Source organism: Podarcis bocagei, assembly GCF_964188305.1.
Source record: "Podarcis bocagei genome assembly, chromosome: 1".
Taxonomy (NCBI): Eukaryota; Metazoa; Chordata; class Lepidosauria; order Squamata; family Lacertidae; genus Podarcis; species Podarcis bocagei.
Genome location: NC_138125.1, coordinates 59,232,563 through 59,251,845, shown reverse-complemented (window position 1 = coordinate 59,251,845; position 19,283 = coordinate 59,232,563).

Below are 19,283 nucleotides of genomic sequence, written 5' to 3'. Positions count from 1 at the left end.
TGAAACTGCACATAATCAGTGCTGACTTTTTTATTTAGATAGGTTGCTTCTGAAATGTAACTTTCAAAGTGTTGGATAGGACACTTCTGTTTATTTGCTTAAATTGCTCTGATGTGTTTATCAGAATGTCTGTCTAAAATTCCCATGCAGCACAATGCCATGCTCCTTTCCTTAGAAGCAAGCCCCACTATATCCAATGAGACTGAGTCCTAAGCATGCATCCAGTTCCAGCCCCAAACTTCTCAGGTATTCTGCTTATTAGCTTGTTCTCCCTTTGCTGCTACTTGTGCATGATGACAAGTGCATGTTTGTTTGCATCATATATCCTCGCCTAACACTTTCGATTTTTCACTGCACCTATAAATTGGGCAGCGATTTATGAGTCCATTCCATCAAATGCATTGTGAATGGTAAAAGCATTTGGGGCATGTCATAAGGAGTTCTGTATGACTGGAGCCTTGCTGGAGACTGTGATCAGCATCAGCTACATATTCAGGGTGTTATCCATTATTACTGTTACGTAGGATAGAACCAATGAAATACCAAAATCAGTTTAAAACAACAACATCACATTTACAGCTACTGTTGAATAGATTAAAATGAATACAATAAATCAACTGTCTGCTTTCCAGACATCTTTTAAAGGTTGTTGGGTTGTTGTTTTTTTGCTAGCTTTTGGAAGGCTGTGCAAGAAGAGGTGTGTGCGCCTCCTTTAGAAGGGATTTTTGGAGCATTTGCATAGCAACAGAACAAACCTTTCTCCTGGTGACAAGCAAGCATATTTCAGAGGACAGAGAGGAGGAGCTTTGAAGATGATCTCAATCAGGGGTTGACTTTGGTAATCTTCCGTAATATGGCGCCCTGTGCGAGGCTAAAATTGGATCTTTTCATTTATTAATCTTCTCCGTTTTGTGTCCCTTTGTCTTTGTACCCTGGGTGGGGGAAGCGCCCACACTGCCCTAAATCTGGAACTGATCTCAGTACATGGGCAGGTTTGGGGGGAAGAAGGCACTCCTCTAGATAACCGGGTCCAGAATGATTTGGGGGGTTGAAGATAATCACAACCAATTTGAATTGGGCCTAGAAGCAAATGGAAAGTTAGTGCAGCTGCTATAGTAAGGAATCCCCATGCGCCCTATATGCGGACTCTGTTAGCATTCTGGCTGCTGCAGCTTTTGTATCAACGGTAGCTTCTGAGTATTCTTCAAAGGCAGTTCTATACAGAGTACGTGGCAATGATCCAGGTATGATGTAACTAAGGAATGCATCACCATGTCCAGATCTGCATTCTCTGGGAATGGGTGTAGTTGGAGAACCACTCTAAGCTGGGCAAAGAAACTGCTGGCCACAATGGCCATCTGGGCATCTAGGATCAAGGCCAGGTCCAGGAAACGATTAAGTCTCTCTTAGGTACAGGAGAGATGTGATGTTAATTGCATGAATGCAAACTAATGTGCACATTTTCAAAAAATGTAAACAGCAGCTGAAGGGGGGGGGAGTTAGTATTTGTTTGGGAGCACAGGAGATAAGGAGGGAGGAGTTTAACTCTTTACCCCTTACCATAGTCCCAATGAAAACTGATCCTCTGAAGCTGCTATTTGCATCAGGACCACAGCAAGGGGAGAAGGGTTAAACTTTCCTTCCCCACCAGTTTAAGTTCTGATGCTGCTTAGGGCCCCAGAGGCTATTTATATTACCATATTTCTTTTGTTAATTTCCTGTACTGCTTTACTTTTCTTTTGGGGTAGGGGGAGATCTCTAAGCAGTGTACAACCTATCTTAAAACAAATAAAGATTGAAAATGAAATACAGAAGACAATAAAGACCCACATTTTAAAAATGCATGTATTTTTTTACATTAAAAAGTGTGTTAATTGCATTCACTGAGGCTGAGTCTACACAATCCATTTAAAGCACACCCATCCCCCAAAAGGGGAAAAAATAATCCTGGGAACTAGAGTTTGTTAAGGGTGCTAGGAACTATAACTCTGTGAGGGATAAATCACAGTTCCTAGTATTCTTGTAGTGGAGGGATATGCCTTATGTGTGCTTTAAACGGATGGCGTGTATGCAGACTCAGTTAAAGTTACATCTAGTTTAGCTCTCATGGTGGCTCTGTGTTAACTTAGAGGAATTGTTGATCATTTGCTCATTAGAAAAGCAGCAACTGAACTGCCTTGCTGTGCGATTCCTCTACTAGTTAGCAGCTTTCTTGTGCTTTCCAGAAGAAAGGATGCATTTGCTAATGGACAGCTCCTACACACTTGACGTGCTCCAAAGTCATGTGTAGATTCTTCGTTCCCCATTTGCCTTTTTTTTTGTACCAGTAATTTATTTTCTGTGCCAATTATTCTCTTTTGCTGAGACAGCTAAGCTGAGCGTCTCTCTGTCTGCACGAATGTTTGCAATCCTCCTGAGATATACCGTGTCAGATACAGCACTAGCATTATGCAACACAGTGAGGAGTGCAGCACACCCACGCTTTTAAGATACCACAAGGTGAATCTTAATTGCATATTTATTGAGAAATAATACAAAGTGTTGCTGTCTGGTCTTTGACCATAATAAAGATTGATTGACTGAATGAAAATTGTTTTTCAGCAGTCATATTCCATAGATTAATGGGAAATTTGTGTAGCATTATTTTGTTGTGTCTCATAACCATTTGAAATATTGGATTGACACATGTGCTTTTAAAAAAAGAATGCACCTTGAAGATATTTATTTATTTAGAAGAAGAGGAGGAGGAGGAGGAGGAGGAGGAGTTTGGATTTGATATCCCGCTTTATCACTACCCTAAGGAGTCTCAAAGCAGCTAACAATCTCCTTTCCCTTCCTCCCCCACAACAAACACTCTGTGAGGTGAGTGGGGCTGAGAGACTTCAGAGAAGTGTGACTAGCCCAAGGTCACCCAGCAGCTGCATGTGGAGGAGGGGGATGCAAAGCTGGTTCACCAGATTACTGTACGAGTCCACCACTCTTAACCACTACACCACACTGGCTTTCTTACCTGTCCTTTTCCGTAAAAAATTGGGGTTTGCATGCACACACATTCCAATGCTCTAACTCATTGGCATGTTCAGGTAAATGCCTGAACACATCTTTGATGTTACACTCATCAAGTGATGAACATGTGTTGCTTTTTTGTTATTTATTGTTTTCATGCATGAGGATAGCAATAACAGTAAACAGAAACAAAAATCTAAAAGTCTGGAAATGAAATATAAAACCAGTCTATAGCCACAAAACCATTATGGGGGTGATTCAAATAATATGGTATCTCTCACACATACTGTACATCTTATCTAGATCTTACATTGTGGTTCATATTGTCCATATCTGAATAAATCACCCAACCACAACTTTTTCACCACTTCTGGTAGTGTCTTGTATTCTCCAGTGCCCATTAATATTGAATAAAGTCCCACCAAACAGCACAAAAATGCTTGTGGCTGTGCTTTTAGTTTTATCAAATGTGTGGAGAAAGTATTTTTTCTGATATTGCTATATACCATATGTTTCCATACCAAGTCTTCAAAGAGACATTATCCAGGTTTTTAGGTGATAAACATGTGTGTGTTTGAATTAGTGCTTAGAAGATACCTAATATGGACATAACCGGGACGCGGGTGGCGCTGTGGATTAAACCACAAAGCCTAGGACTTGCCGATCAGAAGGTCAGCAGTTCGAATCCCCACGATGGGGTGAGCTCCTGTTGCTCGGTCCCAGCTCCTGCCCACATAGCAGTTTGAAAGCACATCAAAGTGCAAGTAGATAAATAGGTACCGCTCTGGTAGGAAGGTAAAAAACGGGGTTTCCATGCGCTGCTCTGGTTTGCCAGAAGCGGCTTAGTCATGCTGGCCACATGACCCGGAAGCTGTACGCTGGCTCCCTCGGCTAATAAAGCGAGATGAGCGCACAACCCCAGAGTCGGTCATGACTGGACCAAATGGTCAGGGGTCCCTTTACCTTTAATATGGACACAAGCTGGTTGGTGCAGCCCAAAACCCTCCTTACAGTCATAAAGGCATAGCTATTTTACAGTCAAATCCAGCTGAATAAAATAGAGCTCATGACAAAAGCAAAATGAGGTCTGGCTTTCAGTGTGAGGAAAGAGAAGAGCCCCCTACTAGAAACATTAATAAAATATGTGATGGCATGAATACACCCTTTGCCATAGTTAGTATTTTAGCACTGTGGCTTGCTGGTCATTGCCACGGCACCTACTATATCAGTACTATGTAGTAGAAGAGCATCCTTATAGACATGTTTCTGCAGCAACTTTTGTTATTCCAGAAAGGGATTATAAATGCAAATTTTAGGGTGTGTGACTGGGATGAAAAAAATGAGGGATCTGCCAAAGTAAACGACTGAGGAATTCATCTATCAGCGTTCTCAGAAAAGGAGTCAGATGTAGACCACTTCTAAGTATAGCGAAAATGTGTAAATTTGGAAAGCTAAATATTTCTTAAGTTACTTTTCCATCTCCTTTCCAAGGATCCATTCACTGTTTTCACCAAACACACACTTGCAGAATACAGGCAGAAAATAGAATACAGGCAGAATACACTCAGAAAACAGTACTCACATGTTTTTTCCCCATCACACATAAAGCTTTGCCCTCTTAAGGTCCCAATCCTGCAGAATATGCTTCAGCTGTAGCTGGTTTGCCATGAAAGCTTCCCATATATTTAGCATATGTTTTGCAGCAAGAGAGTCCATTTTTGTCATGGTGGCAAAAGCTTCACCAGCTGAATTTTCACATGTTGTGCAGTTATTGAAGAGACAGGAGCTATGAAGGGGTGCAGGGAGTGGACAATGCTTTCTCTATTAGCTGTGCACCTCTTACTCTAGGATAAATTGGGTAGGCTTGAATGGAGTTGGCCTTAGGGACAGTGTTAAAAAGGTGCTCTTTACTCCATAATTTCATCAGATCCAGGATTTCTGGGCCAGGAAGTTCTCATCATGGTTTTGGAGGAAATCAGTGTTGAACTGAGTCTGGGGGATCTGGGTTAAAATTTATGTCCTTCGATTTACAGATTGGGTGAGTTTGGGCCAGTCACTGTATTTCACAGTGCAGTTACCTCCCAGTGCAGATAAAGAAGGGAGCCATGCAGATTATCCTGACCTCCACAGTAAGAATTGTCTTACTCGGCTCCAACAGAACTTTTTTCAGCAACACACAAACATACACACAAAATTCCCTTAACTTTTTCAAATAACCCCCCCCCCCGTGTTTGGTTCCCCCGCAATTCACATGTGTGAAGTAAGATCAGCGAGAATGCTCATTTAATTGCAAATTTCTCTTTTCTGCTTTGTGTTTCACTTGACAACATATGAAAGACTCAAGATTAACCTCTGTGAAAATGCCCCATGCCTCTCTGCAAGCACTAGCACTCTGTGTGCCAGTAGATAGTGTCTGCTTGCCATCCTGGGGCTCACACCGGACCCAGTGGAAACATCTTCCGCCATGATCAATGCTGAATAGCTGCTTCTTGGACCTTCCATGTCTTCAGACACCAGGAACATAGCAAGCTGCCTTATAACAGGTCAGACTGCTGGTTCATCTTGCCAAGTATTGACATCTTTGTTTGCAGTGGTTCTCCAGAATTCAGTCTTTCACTCACCTACTACCCCATCCTTTTAATTGAAGAAAAATAGTGTTTTTTCTAATGGGTAGATTATGAAGTGGAAGTCATCATGACAGCCCTCCATAGCCTTGCCTCCAAGGAGAGTACAAACATGCAGGCAGCTGTCTTAACTGATTATATCCATAAACTCAGTGGCCCTTACTTCTGACTTCCATAGGTTCAAGTTGTGAAACAAAATCAGCATTAACGAAAGATCTAGAAAGCTGAAGCGCAACCCCTTAGGCTTTAATTAGAAATGTAAACAATTTTGCAAAGATGTGTTATCATTTATTTTTTTTTTTTTTTATAAAGATTTTTTATTGCGTTTCTTTTCATAGATTAACAAATTTGTTTACATGGCAACATACAAGAAACATTTTTTATATATATATATAAAGAAAAATAAAAACAAGAAAAAATGTTATGAAACTTTCCTTAACCTCTTTCAGCAATTCACTTTTGGACCTCCTCGCATCCTCTCAGCATTGCATTCATTGTTCTAGCCAGTTCAGCAATTTGTTATCTTGTTTCCCATCTTATTATACCTTTAAATGTATTATGTTACCAATTTCAAAAAATTGTAATTTAGTTTTGACATTCTTAATAAACATAATAATTTGTTTCAAATATTTCTCGTTTTTTCTATCAATACTTGCTTTATCGTTTCTTAAAATAAATTGCGGAAACATAACATTTCTTAATCGTGCGCTATCTTAACATTCAAACAACTTATAATGTTTTTGCAAATAGTCCTTAAATTTTTTCCAGTCCTCCTCCATAGTTTCTTCGCTCAGATCTCGGATTCTGCCAGTCATTTCTGCCACCTCCATATAGTCCATCAACTGCGTCTGCCAGTCCTCCAGTGTGGGTAAATCTGGTGTTTTCCAGAACTTAGCGATGAGAATCCTAGCTGCTGTGGTTGCATACATAAACAAAGTTCTGTCCTTCTTTGGCACCTTCCGGTCCACCATGCCCAAGAGAAAGGCCTCTGGTTTCTTAGAGAAGGTATATCTAAATACCTTTTTCAGCTCATTATGTATGATTTCCCAAAAGGCCTTTACTTTCGGGCAGGTCCACCAGAGGTGAAAGAATGTCCCTTCTGCCTCCTTGCATTTCCAACACTTATTATCAGAAAGATGATATATTTTAGCCAGCTTGACTGGAGTCATGTACCACCGGTATACCATTTTCATAATGTTCTCTTTCAAGGCACTACATGCCGTGAATTTCATACCGGTGTTCCATAACCTTTCCCAGTCTTCAGACATAATGTTGTGTCCCACATCCTGTGCCCATTTTATCATAGCAGATTTAACTGTCTCATCCTGTGTGTTCCATTTAAGCAGCAAGTCATACATCCTCGAAAGTACCTTAGTCTTTGGTTCTAGCAGCTCCGTCTCCAGTTTCGATTTCTCCAACTGGAAACCCACTTTTCTGTCCATTTTAAATACCTCTTGAATTTGAGCATAATGTAGCCAATCTCGCACCTTACCTTTTAATTTGTCCTGGCTTTGGAGCTTCCAGTTATCTCCAACTCTTTCAATCAGTTCCCAATACTTTGGCCAGTAGGCCTCCATATTGGGTTTTTTTTTAGAAATCTTGGCTTCCACAGGTGATAGCCACCTCGGGGTCTTGCTTTCTAATAAATCCTTGTACTTCATCCAGACGGCAAAAATTGATTTTCTGACAATATGATTTTTAAACAATTTATGGACCTTCGCCTTGTCATACCACAAGTATGCATGCCAACCATACACGTTATCAAACCCTTCCAGATCTAGGACATCGGTGTTTTCCAACAGGAACCAATCCTTCAACCAGCAGAAGGCTGCAGCTTCATAGTACAACCTTAGGTCCGGCAGGGCAAACCCCCCTCTTTCTTTTGAGTCGGTTAGTATTTTAAATTTTATTCGGGGCTTTTTGCCCTGCCAGACAAACTTAGAGATATCCTTCTGCCATTTACCAAAACATTCCATTCTGTCCACGACCTGAAGGGTCTGAAATAAAAATAGCATTTTAGGCAAAACACACATCTTTATAGCTGCGATTCGGCCTGACAAGGTAAGTTTCAATCTTGACCAAATATCCAAGTCTTTTTTAATTTCCAACCAACATTTTTCATAGTTATCTTTAAAAAGATTTAAATTTTTAGTGGACAAGTATACCCCCAGGTATTTCACTTTTTTAACCACACTTAGCTCTGTCTCTTTCTGATACTCCTCTATCTCTGTAGGTGTCAGATTTTTGACCAAAACCTTAGTTTTTTGTTTGTTTAACTTAAATCCCGCCACCCGACCAAACTCCAAAATAAGTTCCAGAACTCTTTTTGTACTAGATACTGGCTCCTGTACTGTCAAGACTAGGTCATCTGCAAAGGCTTTCAGTTTGTATTGTTTCGCTCCGACCTCTATACCTTGCACCAGCTGGTCCTCCCTAATCATATTCAGCAATACCTCCAGAACAGAAATAAATAGCAGAGGGGATAAAGGGCACCCCTGTCGTGTCCCTTTTTCAATTCGAAGTTCCTCCGATACCACATTGTTCACTATCAGTTTAGCTTTTTGTTCTGAATAGATTGCTTCTAATCCATTTTCAAACCCCCGTCCCACTCCCATCCCTTTCAAGTTCTTCTTCATAAACATCCAAGAAATGTTGTCAAATGCTTTCTCCGCATCAATAAAGATTAAGGCAGCCCTTGTATTTCTAATTCGCAACAGCTCCAAAATATCAATGATGTTCCTGGTATTGTCCGACATGTGTCTACCAGGGAGAAAGCCTGCTTGGTCCTTGTGAATTACTTCATTTAATACATTTTTAAGTCTACTTGCTAAAATGTCTGCAAAAATTTTGTAATCCACATTCAGGAGTGAGATGGGACGGTAGTTCTTAAGCTGAGTCTTTTCCCTTTCTGACTTGGGAATCAATGTGATAAATGCTTCTTTCCACGTTTCCGGTGCCTTCCTCCCCTCCATGATCTGGTTACAAACCTCCAACAACGGTTGTATCAAGAGATCCTTCAAAGTTTTGTAATATTTGGAGGTGAGTCCATCCGGGCCTGGAGATTTGCCCAGCTGCATGTTTTGGATGGCACCTTCAATTTCCTGTTGAGTTATTTTGCTGTTAAGAATTGATCTTTTATCTTGACTTATTTTAGGTAGTCCATTTGTTTCCAAAAATTGGTCCATTTCCGATTCTTTCTGAGGCCCCTGTGCGTAGAGCTCTTTGAAATATCTGTGGAAGCACTTTCTTATTTCTTCTGGTTTCTGAACTATTTTTCCTTGAATCTCCAGATTTGTAACCGTATTTAACTTTTGTCTTTTTTTCAGCTGCCAAGCCAGCAACTTTCCACATTTATTTGCTGATTCAAACGATCTCTGTTTCATTTGTTTGATTTTCCACTCAATCTCTTGATTGATCAGTTTCGAATATTGTGCTTGATGAAATTTGATCTCTCTTAGCACCTCTTTAGATTTCGGTTTGATTCTCAATTTTTTCTCTCCTTCACTTATTTTCTCTAAGATTTTTTCTTTTTTTCCATTCCAATATTTTCTTTTTATCGAATTCTGTTGAATCAGAAACCCTCTCATTACAGCTTTACTTGCATCCCAGATTGTTCTTTTCTCCACCGTAGTGTTCAAATTTATTTCAAAGTAGTCCTTTAGTGTTTTTTGGGCCTTCTTCACAATCTCTTGATCTCTTAGCAAGGTGTCATTCATTCTCCATCTGAAGGATCCAGTTGGGAAAAGTCTCAGTTCCATTTTTATGGCATTGTGGTCGGAGCAGGTTTTTGGGCAGATTTCCACTTTTCTCGTTTTCGGAGCCAGCCCTCTAGATATCCAAATTTGGTCGATTCGTGTCCATGACAAGTGGGCCTCAGAAAAGAAAGTTCCTTCTTTACCCAAAGGGTTCTTTGTCCTCCAAATGTCAATCAAGTCCATATTGTCTGTCATTTCAAAGAAAGTTTTAGGGAGTCTGCCGTCTGTTGTTAAGTTTTGATTTTGGGATTTGTCCATATTTGTAGACACCACCCCATTCATATCTCCCATCACAATAATATTAGCATAGTCCAAATAGTCCATCATCAAAGACAATGAAGATGTGTTATCATTTAAATTGCTCACATGAAATAGGAGTCTGCTTCATTATTGTCTTCATTCTCCAGATTTGTCGCAAATCAACTTGAAAGCCTCATTGCCCCCTCATTCACACGTCAGGGCAGGGAGAATTCATCAGTCGTTGTTCTTGTTCTTAAAAAAAAGTCCTGGAGCTGTGCTCCCCTCACCTATACTATGGGAGAAGCCAAGGATTTTTACCGTGACACCTTCCTCATGTAAAGCTTGTAGACCAGATGTGGAGAATTTCTGGACCGCCAGCTGTTGCTGAGTTATAGCCCCATCAGGCCAAGCATGAGCAACAACTAGGGATGATGGGACATGTAGTGTAGCAACAGCTGGAAGGCCAAATTTCCCCCCATACCAGTTGTAGACAATCAAGAAGCTACATTTTTGTCCTCATCCTCTGATGTACACCAACAAAACCAAAACGCTCAGGCCCAAGGTGGCTCTGGGAAGGAACCATCCTCCATATCTGCTCTCGCAGCCAAAGTGTTTCTCCTACAGGCTGGTCTCAGCTTTCATGGATAATTCTTAGTCATAAACTCTTATTTTTGCAAGTGATGTTTCTTGGTTTGAGAAGTTATATTGATTCAAAATGGTCACCGCCACAGCCAGTGCTTCAGTTTTTTAAAAGCAAGGGTTCATGTGCATTTAAGTGAAGTCATTAATTACTAATGTATTTCTCCCCAACATGCCCCCCCTTTGAGTCGCTCTTTATTATACTCCTACGTCGGCACTCCTCTATTTACAGACAAACTGAGTAAAACACACCTAGTCATGTTGTGAAATTTTATTGTTTCATTTTTTGGCTAGAACTTTTGTAGGTGTAGACAGGCATTTTTATTTTTGTAGCATGAGAGGCATATCCAAAGTCATTGTAACCTGACGGCTGATGCACATAATAGCGCTTTGACCCAAGAAAATATTACAGCACAAATTATGGCATTTGAGATAAGTAACACCCCAAAGGGATTGGAATTTTACTGAATGGCTTAAAATGAACCCATTGTGGAGGCAAATTTATAGTAATCCTTTGGTATTTCTTTGTGGATAGTGACTTATCTAGGAGGAGCGTGACCTGGTTGCTGCAGCACAGTCTTAAATTACTCAGGATTTTGAGGTACTGACTAATAAAAAGCTTTCACTCATATAAATTACATTTGGGGCTTGGCAACCAAACAGTCCTCCAGATTTTCCCTAGCTCTTCCCAGATCATGATTATGCAAATCTTTTACAGGAAACTAGTCATAGTTATGACAGTGTTCATGCAAACTACCAGATTTCTCCCTCATTATAAAATCTTAAAAAGTTCATTTCTCTGCCCAGCAACTAATTTTAATCAAGATAGAGGAAGAGGGTCTCCTGGTTGTGTCAGACCAGACCTCTGCCCCCATTTTCTCAGAGTAAGTTCTTAGCTACCACTCTGTAGATGCCTCCCTTTTCCCTTAGCTGAATTTGACCATCAGAGCTTTACATGTGGATCCCTAGGTTTCAGCTCTGTGTTCCATATTCCCATAATTCATGATTATGCAAATATTTTACAGGTATCTATAGTCAGTCCTCCTGAATGTGTTCGTGCACAAAGTACATGGTGTGCCACCATTGCATAAGGCACTGAAGGTATGGAGCAACAATATACTTTCTAGCGCAATTTATTTTTCTCATCCTCTTCCGGCCAGAGTAACCGAGGTTGACATCCTATTTGCCAGCGGTTGGGAACTTTTTCAGCCTTTGGACCACATCCCTCACTGGGGAAGTTTTTGGGGGTAGTGGTAGGCATGCCCTGTGATGGGTATGGCCAGAGGCAAAGGTGGGCAGATCAACAGAGGCAACAAGTTGGGTGTAGCCCTGAGCCAAGGAGGTAAGTAACTAGGAAAGGTTTTTTATGTTAAATGTTTTATTATATTTTTATACGTGTATGATGGAAGCTGCCCAGGGTGGCTGGGGCAACCCAGTCAGATGGGCAGGGTATAAATAATAAAATTGTTGTTGTTGTTGTTGAATAGGACATCCCTACTTTCATCGGAAAAATGCTGGAGGCTATGTAGGTTCCATGCCAGCCTCACAAAGGTTTCTCCTTACACACTCCAGCCCATCTCTGCATCACCCAGCCAGGCAATCAGGAAGCATTTCACAGTTCAACCATACAATCCAGACAGACAGAAGCATTTGAATTGGACACAGAGTAGGCCTGGTGAGGGGTGTGCCCTAGAGAAAGTGGGTGCACCTGGGAATGAGGCATGGCCCAGTGAGAGTGTCAAGGGCCAGAGGCCTGGAGGGCCATGTTCAGCCCTGGGCCTCAGGTTCCCCACCCCTGCTATATACAGTTACCTGAGATTGAGTCCCCTGAACATCAGTGCATTGCATTCAGTGTTGCATGCACAGAAGACAAATTTGGGTAAAGCATCTTTCCCTCCCACCCTCTGTTCATATATTTCAAAAGGGTTCGGGAGTGTCTTCCAGATGTTGTCATCTGGAAGGTCAAGGTTCTTCCACTCAGTTTCAGGCAAATCTTCTACTGCAGTACTGGTCAACACAGCCAATGATTGGTAGTCCTCCATTACCATCTAGAAAAGTTTTTTTTTGGGGGGGTATATGGGGACGAAAAGGCCAAGGGACAGATTAGTTGCGCAAGCTGCCTTCTATTTGTGCAATGTTGGATGCAGCCCAATGGTACTAACATCTGCGTACAGATACGCTGGATTGTCACTATGACTTGCACAATGGAATGCAAGGGTTTGCTAACATCTGCAACTGCAACGTAATGGTGCCTTCTTCCTTCTCCTTCCCTACTATCACAATATCACCCTCAGAGGATCCTGTGCTGGAAAACTACTCATGTAAATCTGAGGATCTCAAGGACTATACTGGCACAGTTGTGTGCATGCCATTCTTTGTTGATCTGCTACCTATAAGAAAGTTAATTGAAAATGTTGATACTATAAACTAGTGCTTAAATACCCCCAGTTTATGATTTGGCGTTATGACTTAATAAATTCAATGAACATCGTGTGCATTCTTGTTTCTGGTGGCCACTTATACAGGGCAAAACAAGTAAATGTTTTTGAAACTGCAAAATGTGTGTGTGTGTGTGTGTGTGTGTGTGTGTGAGAGAGAGAGAGAGAGAGAGAGAGAGAGAGAGAGAGAATTCATTAATTTGAAAGGTGCCATTCTGAAGAAGATAGGAAAGGAAGAGTTTGTTACGTAAGAACTTGTATAAGACACTAACAGTGCACTTCTGTGTAAGTCTACTCAGAGGTAAGTCTCTTTAAATACAATGAGATTTACTCCCAGATGTGTACAGAAGGGCGACTAACCTGTGACCTATGGGCCTCCTCCTAAGGTTTATAGCAGCTCTCCCATAGATCACCCCAAAGTATGTGCAGCATTTTAAATTAGTCACTGTGGTGACATGATGCCAAATGATATTTGTGTCTCCCCCCAAAGTGTCAAATGGCTATTTTTTTAAAAAAGAAAAAGATTCTACCTGAGTTTAAGAATGGATAATGAATTCTAAAAATGATTTAAAATATTAAAATGATTTAAAATATATGAAATATATAAAGCTGATGAGAAGGCCTTTTGGAAAGTGATATTGAGAATTGTGCTTGTCACCATGCCTGCTTTTACACTTTGGCCAGTCCCACCTTGACATACAGCTCACAGAGTCTTGAGCATGAATCAATGCCCAAAAAAGGTTTGCCAATCCCGATGTACAGGATTGCAACTTAATTCTGCTGTTCTTCAAATACTTGAGACTGTGTGGGGATGCTTTCCCCAATACCACTGGGTGCATGGAGAATTAACTCTGTAAAACTGACGGAACTTGTGTTATTGTTATTCACATCATGTATTTCCCATGAACATTGAGGGGTGGGGACATTTGCCCAGAATCTTGACTATAGTTTGGAGAGTGCGGATCAATGATATCTTTGTGCTGGTTTGTGATAACTTGAGACAGTGAGCTAGTGAGGACTGCATCTTTGGGCAAAAGAGTAGCATCTTATTTCTTCTACGTGACCTCCTGCACTTTTTCTTCTTCAAAGTAAGCGTTGCATAACTAAGGCCTTTATGCAGACATTCCTCTTCATATTGGATGTTAACCTGAGACAGCTCCCAAGCTATTATTGGAGGCCTGTCTGACGATGCAGGTTTTATTTGTTTGTTTAAAAACAGATTAACTGCCTTTCAGGTCACACTGCCCTCAGAAGGCAGCATACAAAATTATGCAGCAAAATTAACACTATATAAAAGCATCAAATTAAAATCATATTAAATCTTGAAAATGAATTGTAGCTCATTTAGGGCGTATACATGTAATTTGAATGTGTCAAATTTTATTTTTCTAAAAATCATTGTTCCCAAGCTGAATTGTTGATTTCACAATTACACCGAAATTATACTAGTCTTGCATCTTGTTAACATCTGTGAAAATAACATTATATGAGGAGGAAATGCTTTGCAAAAAAAAATGTGCATATGAGTCGCAATTGCAGACAAACAGGATGCACTCATATGCTGGATTTTCATGAGATGCTTTTTTAAAAAAATACAAACTGAAGTGGAAACTGAATTTAGGATTGGGAAAAAGAGGAACTGAAGTTAAAAGATTCAGCCATCCCTAGCTGGGAGACTCCTTTTAGTGATGCTCTGGCAATTCTCAGCCAAAGGGAAACAGCTGGAGGACCACACACTACTAAGAGATTGCACTCCCTACCTCCCAGAAAGGAAACCACAGCTAGAAGAAAAACAGCATGGCCCTATCAGAAAAGGAATAGCTGCAGGAATCTTGGGATTGTAAGAATCTGCTTTAAAGTAAGCCAGGCCATTGATCAGTCTAGCTGAGTATTGCCTCTATCTCCAGAGTTTTAGACAAGGGGACATTCCCATTCTTAACTGGAGATGCTGGGGATTGAATTTAGGGACCTTCTACATGCAAAGCAGATGCTCTCCCACTACAGTTGTCCCTTTCCCTGCCAGAAAGAACATTGGAATCTATATACCAGCTGGAACCGCAAAGCTGAAGCGAAGCACTCTCTGGCTTCTGCTCCTGGCCAGAGGGCAAGACTGTGTATGTGTACTTAAAGACAGTTAGTTCCATCTGTCCAGATCAGATAATGTCGTTGAGATTATGTCACTTCAAGAATTAGTATCTGCCTTTGATTGCTTTCCTTTCCTCTCCCCATTCCTTTTTCCTTTTATTATATGTTTATTAGACTGAGTCTTCCAGCATTTTAGAATTTAGAAATTCTTCTAAATTTCTCTACAGGGCTTAGAAAAAAACTTAGGTGCTTAGTAATTAATAATGGTAATTTCTGCATATTTACATAAGGTGTAACTGCTGCTGTGAGATGGAGATCCAATCATATGGAAGTAGTTTCTCACGGGGAGCCAGGCCACGGTGATAATGTATGAATTGGGCATTAGCCACGCCTGGAGTGCTTATTTTGGCAGAATATGCCGGCATTCCAATGCGCTAGCTCAGCACCTTTCAGCAGTTCAGATGATACGTTTTCGAGGGCACTCTTAGAGCGACATCCTAAATCAACGTGGGAATAAGATCCTTGAGTTATGTTTACTTTAATCATAAGCCTGCCTCTTCACTTTATAAAGAATATGGTAGATTTATAATTAACAATGTACCACCCTGAATTTTTAAAAGGCCACTAATTCAAGAGTTACACTACCCTTTGCGGTTACCATTCTCGTTGAGCAGGTTTCTGAAGATTATAAGCTTTGCCATTGTGTTGCTCTAATGCCCGAGACATCTGCTTCTAAGGAGGCATCCGAGCTGCAGAACAACAATCCAATTGTGGTTGGCAAAGTCTCTCCGTTTTTGAAGATTGTTCATTAAAAAGTGATGGTGAATGACAGACAGGCAATCGGGGGGGGGTCCTTTCTCATTATAGTCTTTCTGCAGAAGATTTGAGACTAGAACACATGAAAGATTTCATCCAGTTTCTTTTTTAAAAAATATTTTTTAATCATTTTCCGTTTTACATCAAATTCCAATACCTCATTTATCCAGTTTCTTGGTTTTGATTTGAAGAAACCTCAAACAGCAAAAAAAGGTTACACAATATATAGGATTGAAGATTAAGAATTTTATCAGCATTCACATACACACAGCCCTTACTATGCTTCACAAGTTAACTTTAACAGTTGAATGGGGTGGAGCTGCGTAGGATTCAAACTCCCATTGGCCCCAGGCCGCGTGCCCAGTTATCAGGAATGAGGGGAGTTACAGTCCAGCAAGAGATGGAGGCTCACCGGTTCCCTATCTCTGTAATAAAATTACTACCTGTTGACCCTTTTCTTGTCAGTGGTACCTCAGTTTAAGAACAGTCCGGTTTAAGAACAATTCGGTTTACAAACTCTGCAAAACTGGAAATAGTGTCCCGGTTTGCGAACTTTACCTTGGTCTAAGAATGGAAGCCGAACGGTGGAAGGGCACCGGTGGCAGAAGGCCTCATTTGGGAAAGAGCGCCTCGGTTTAAGAACGGTTTCGGTTTAAGAACAGACTTCTGGAACAGATTAAGTTCGTAAACTGAGGTACCACTGTACAGTCATATATATTTAAGACAAGTCATTTTGTAATACTATGATCAGTGAAGGTGTACCTAGGTGGGATGTTTGCTAGAAAATTAATTTTTATGACAAAATGCCCATTTCGTTTTTTAAAACGTGTGCTGGAAATGGGTAGAGCAGCTTTTAAATTCAACACCTGCAATTTATCATAAAACAAGGTATTAAGCTCTACCAAAGCATTCACTGTATGGGGAAAATAATATACCTGATGAGGGCAACAGATTATGCAGCCTGATCCACTCCTATTGTCAGAACTATTGATTAGTTTAACTTGGGACTTTAAAATTCATACTAGTTTGTGAGCGTGGTGGAATCCTGCCTTGTGAGATGTTATAAAGGTAGTCTTGGCCCAGTATACCTGAAGGAGCATCTCCACCCCCATTGTCCAGCCCAGACCCTGAGGTCCATCTCTGATGGCCTTCTGGCGGTTCCCTCACTACGGGAAGTGAAGATACAGGGAACCAGGCAGAGGGCCTTCTCAGTGGCACCTGCCCTGTGGAACTCCCTCTCTTCAGATGTGAAGGAAATAAACAACTGACTTTTAGAAGACATCTGAAGGGAGTCCTGTATAGGGAAGTTTTTTTAATGTTTGATGTTGTTGGTTTTTTATTATTGTTATTGGTGTTCTGTTGGGAGCCGCCTAGTGGCTTGGGAAACCCAGCCAGATAGACAGGTTATAATTAATAAATTATTATTATTGTAGTCTTTACAGCTGCATTAAATTGATCACATAGTTGCCTATGATTGACGTGCAATCCTTGAGAAGATGAGTGAAAGCAGGTACTTTGAATTATATGAGCAACCAATAAATACTGATGCTTTTGCATTGACTTTGCACTAGTCATTAATGCTAACTTCAGTTACCTTCAACCTGACACACTTTAAATTCATACTAGACAGGAAAGGCACATACGTTTTGAGGCCTTCAGCAAGGTGGTGTCCAGAATTGCTTTTTAAGTATATTCTGATAACTCAAAAGTGAATTTACTCATAAATACACAAGTGAAGCTAGAATGAAAACGTAAGTTGATTATAACTTTCACTTATCTAGCGCCCTGAAACAAAACTCAGAACACTGTTTATTAGGAGTAATAAGGCCTGTGGTATGTCTGGTTCATTATATATTTGTGTCTATAGTGTTGAATGGATCTGATCAAATAGTAGGCAACCTTGCCAATTACTTAATGATGACCTGCTAATAAATTCTGGGTGCTCTGCTACAGGAGTGCACAGGATTGGTCTGAAGTGTCTCTATGAGCCTTTTGTGACACCTAAAACCACCATAGGCAGAGAGCTAACAACTAGCCTAATAGTTTAGCAACGCTGACATTGAAACAGTTGTCCAAACAGGGTGCAGCTAAGACAACCCTCTTGCAATATTCAATAGGCAAAGACAATGTCTTGAGTGTATCATCCACATACAAAACTATCCTCTGGGGGAAAGGCAGAAGGTACTGGGTTCAATCCCAGGCATTTCCATGTAGGACTGGGAGAAACTCTTGTAAGTCCTAGAAACTTGTAGACAGTACTGAGCCAGAAGAGGCAATGATACCAAAGTATAATGTGAAACTTCTGCTCCCTTGACGTTTCACCAAACCTGGAAAATTTTCTAGAAGCGCTTCAAGATCTTACTGACTGGTTTTCTGGGACTGTGCTGAGGAGGAATGATGGGAACTACCCCCTTGCCCTGATCCTGAGTCTTCCCAGGAAAAGGATGACAGTGTAGATTTGGAACAGTGGTTTGCAGAGAGGAATAGTTTAGAAGGCAGAAACTGGGAAATACTGGATGGGGAACAGTCTTTGGACAGCATTCCTCCACTGCCCTTCCCAAGGTTGAGAAGAGCTCAGAAAGTCTCAGAGCAGAAAGAGCAAAGGGTACAAGTTCAGATTTCAAGACGTAGGAGTGACGTAGATTAATAGGGATGGGTGGGGTGTAAGCCTTAATTGGGAGCACCGCCATTTCTAGGGAGACATTTTCTTTTGTCTCTCACTGTGATTACTAAAGAATTGAACTGGTAAGACATTCCTTTTGTTTGATCTTCTTTACTGACACAGGGAAAGAAGCTGATTCCCCAAATCCTGACACAGGTAGACCTTTAGGTGGTGGAAATATTCTCTTCCTTGTATCTCCATCCTGCATGAAATCTTCAGATGTTACCTGTTTCATGGAAGCTATTTGATAACAATATGTGCCTAATTAAAAAGGGTATACTGCAGCCATAGGCAAACTCGGCCCTCCAGATGTTTTGGGACTACAACTCCCATAATCCCTGACCACTGGTCCTGTTAGCTAGGGATGATGGGAGTTGTACTCCCAAAACATCTGGAGGGCCGAGTTTGCCTATGCCTGGTGTAGTGCCTTATTTACCACCTCAAGCCCAGTGTTTGATTCAGATTTAAGGGCAGCTCTGTAAAGACGAGGAACCCCCTCGCCTTTTTAAGAAACCATACAGGAGCAGCATAGATTCTAGTCACACAGAAACTGCTCGTATAAACCACCCACTTGTAGAATTCAAAGCTTTTGTAATCAAGTCTCTTTAGTAAAATTACACCTGGTGTAAGCCATACTGAAAGAAACTTGGCACAAAGTCTACCTTACGAATATTACAGAATTTAATTTTCCTTGAAAACAGAGTTGTTTCTAAAGAGGATTAAATCATTTGGCAATATTATCCAACATAGTTATGTAACTGAAATGGTGAAGAAATTATATGTGCTGTTTTATCCACAACAATATCCTTACTGGAAGAAAAAGAAATAAAGACAATAAACTTTTTAGAAAGGAATGGAAATGTTTTATAGAGTATTTACAAACAAATTGTAAACAAATCAAGACATTGGTAGGATTATCGTAAGAACCTGCGGCTTCAAAAATGTTTATGAGATAGATATGAGAATAGATGACTAAAATAATAAGTTAATTTGGAGTATGCAGGAAATGGAGTATGTA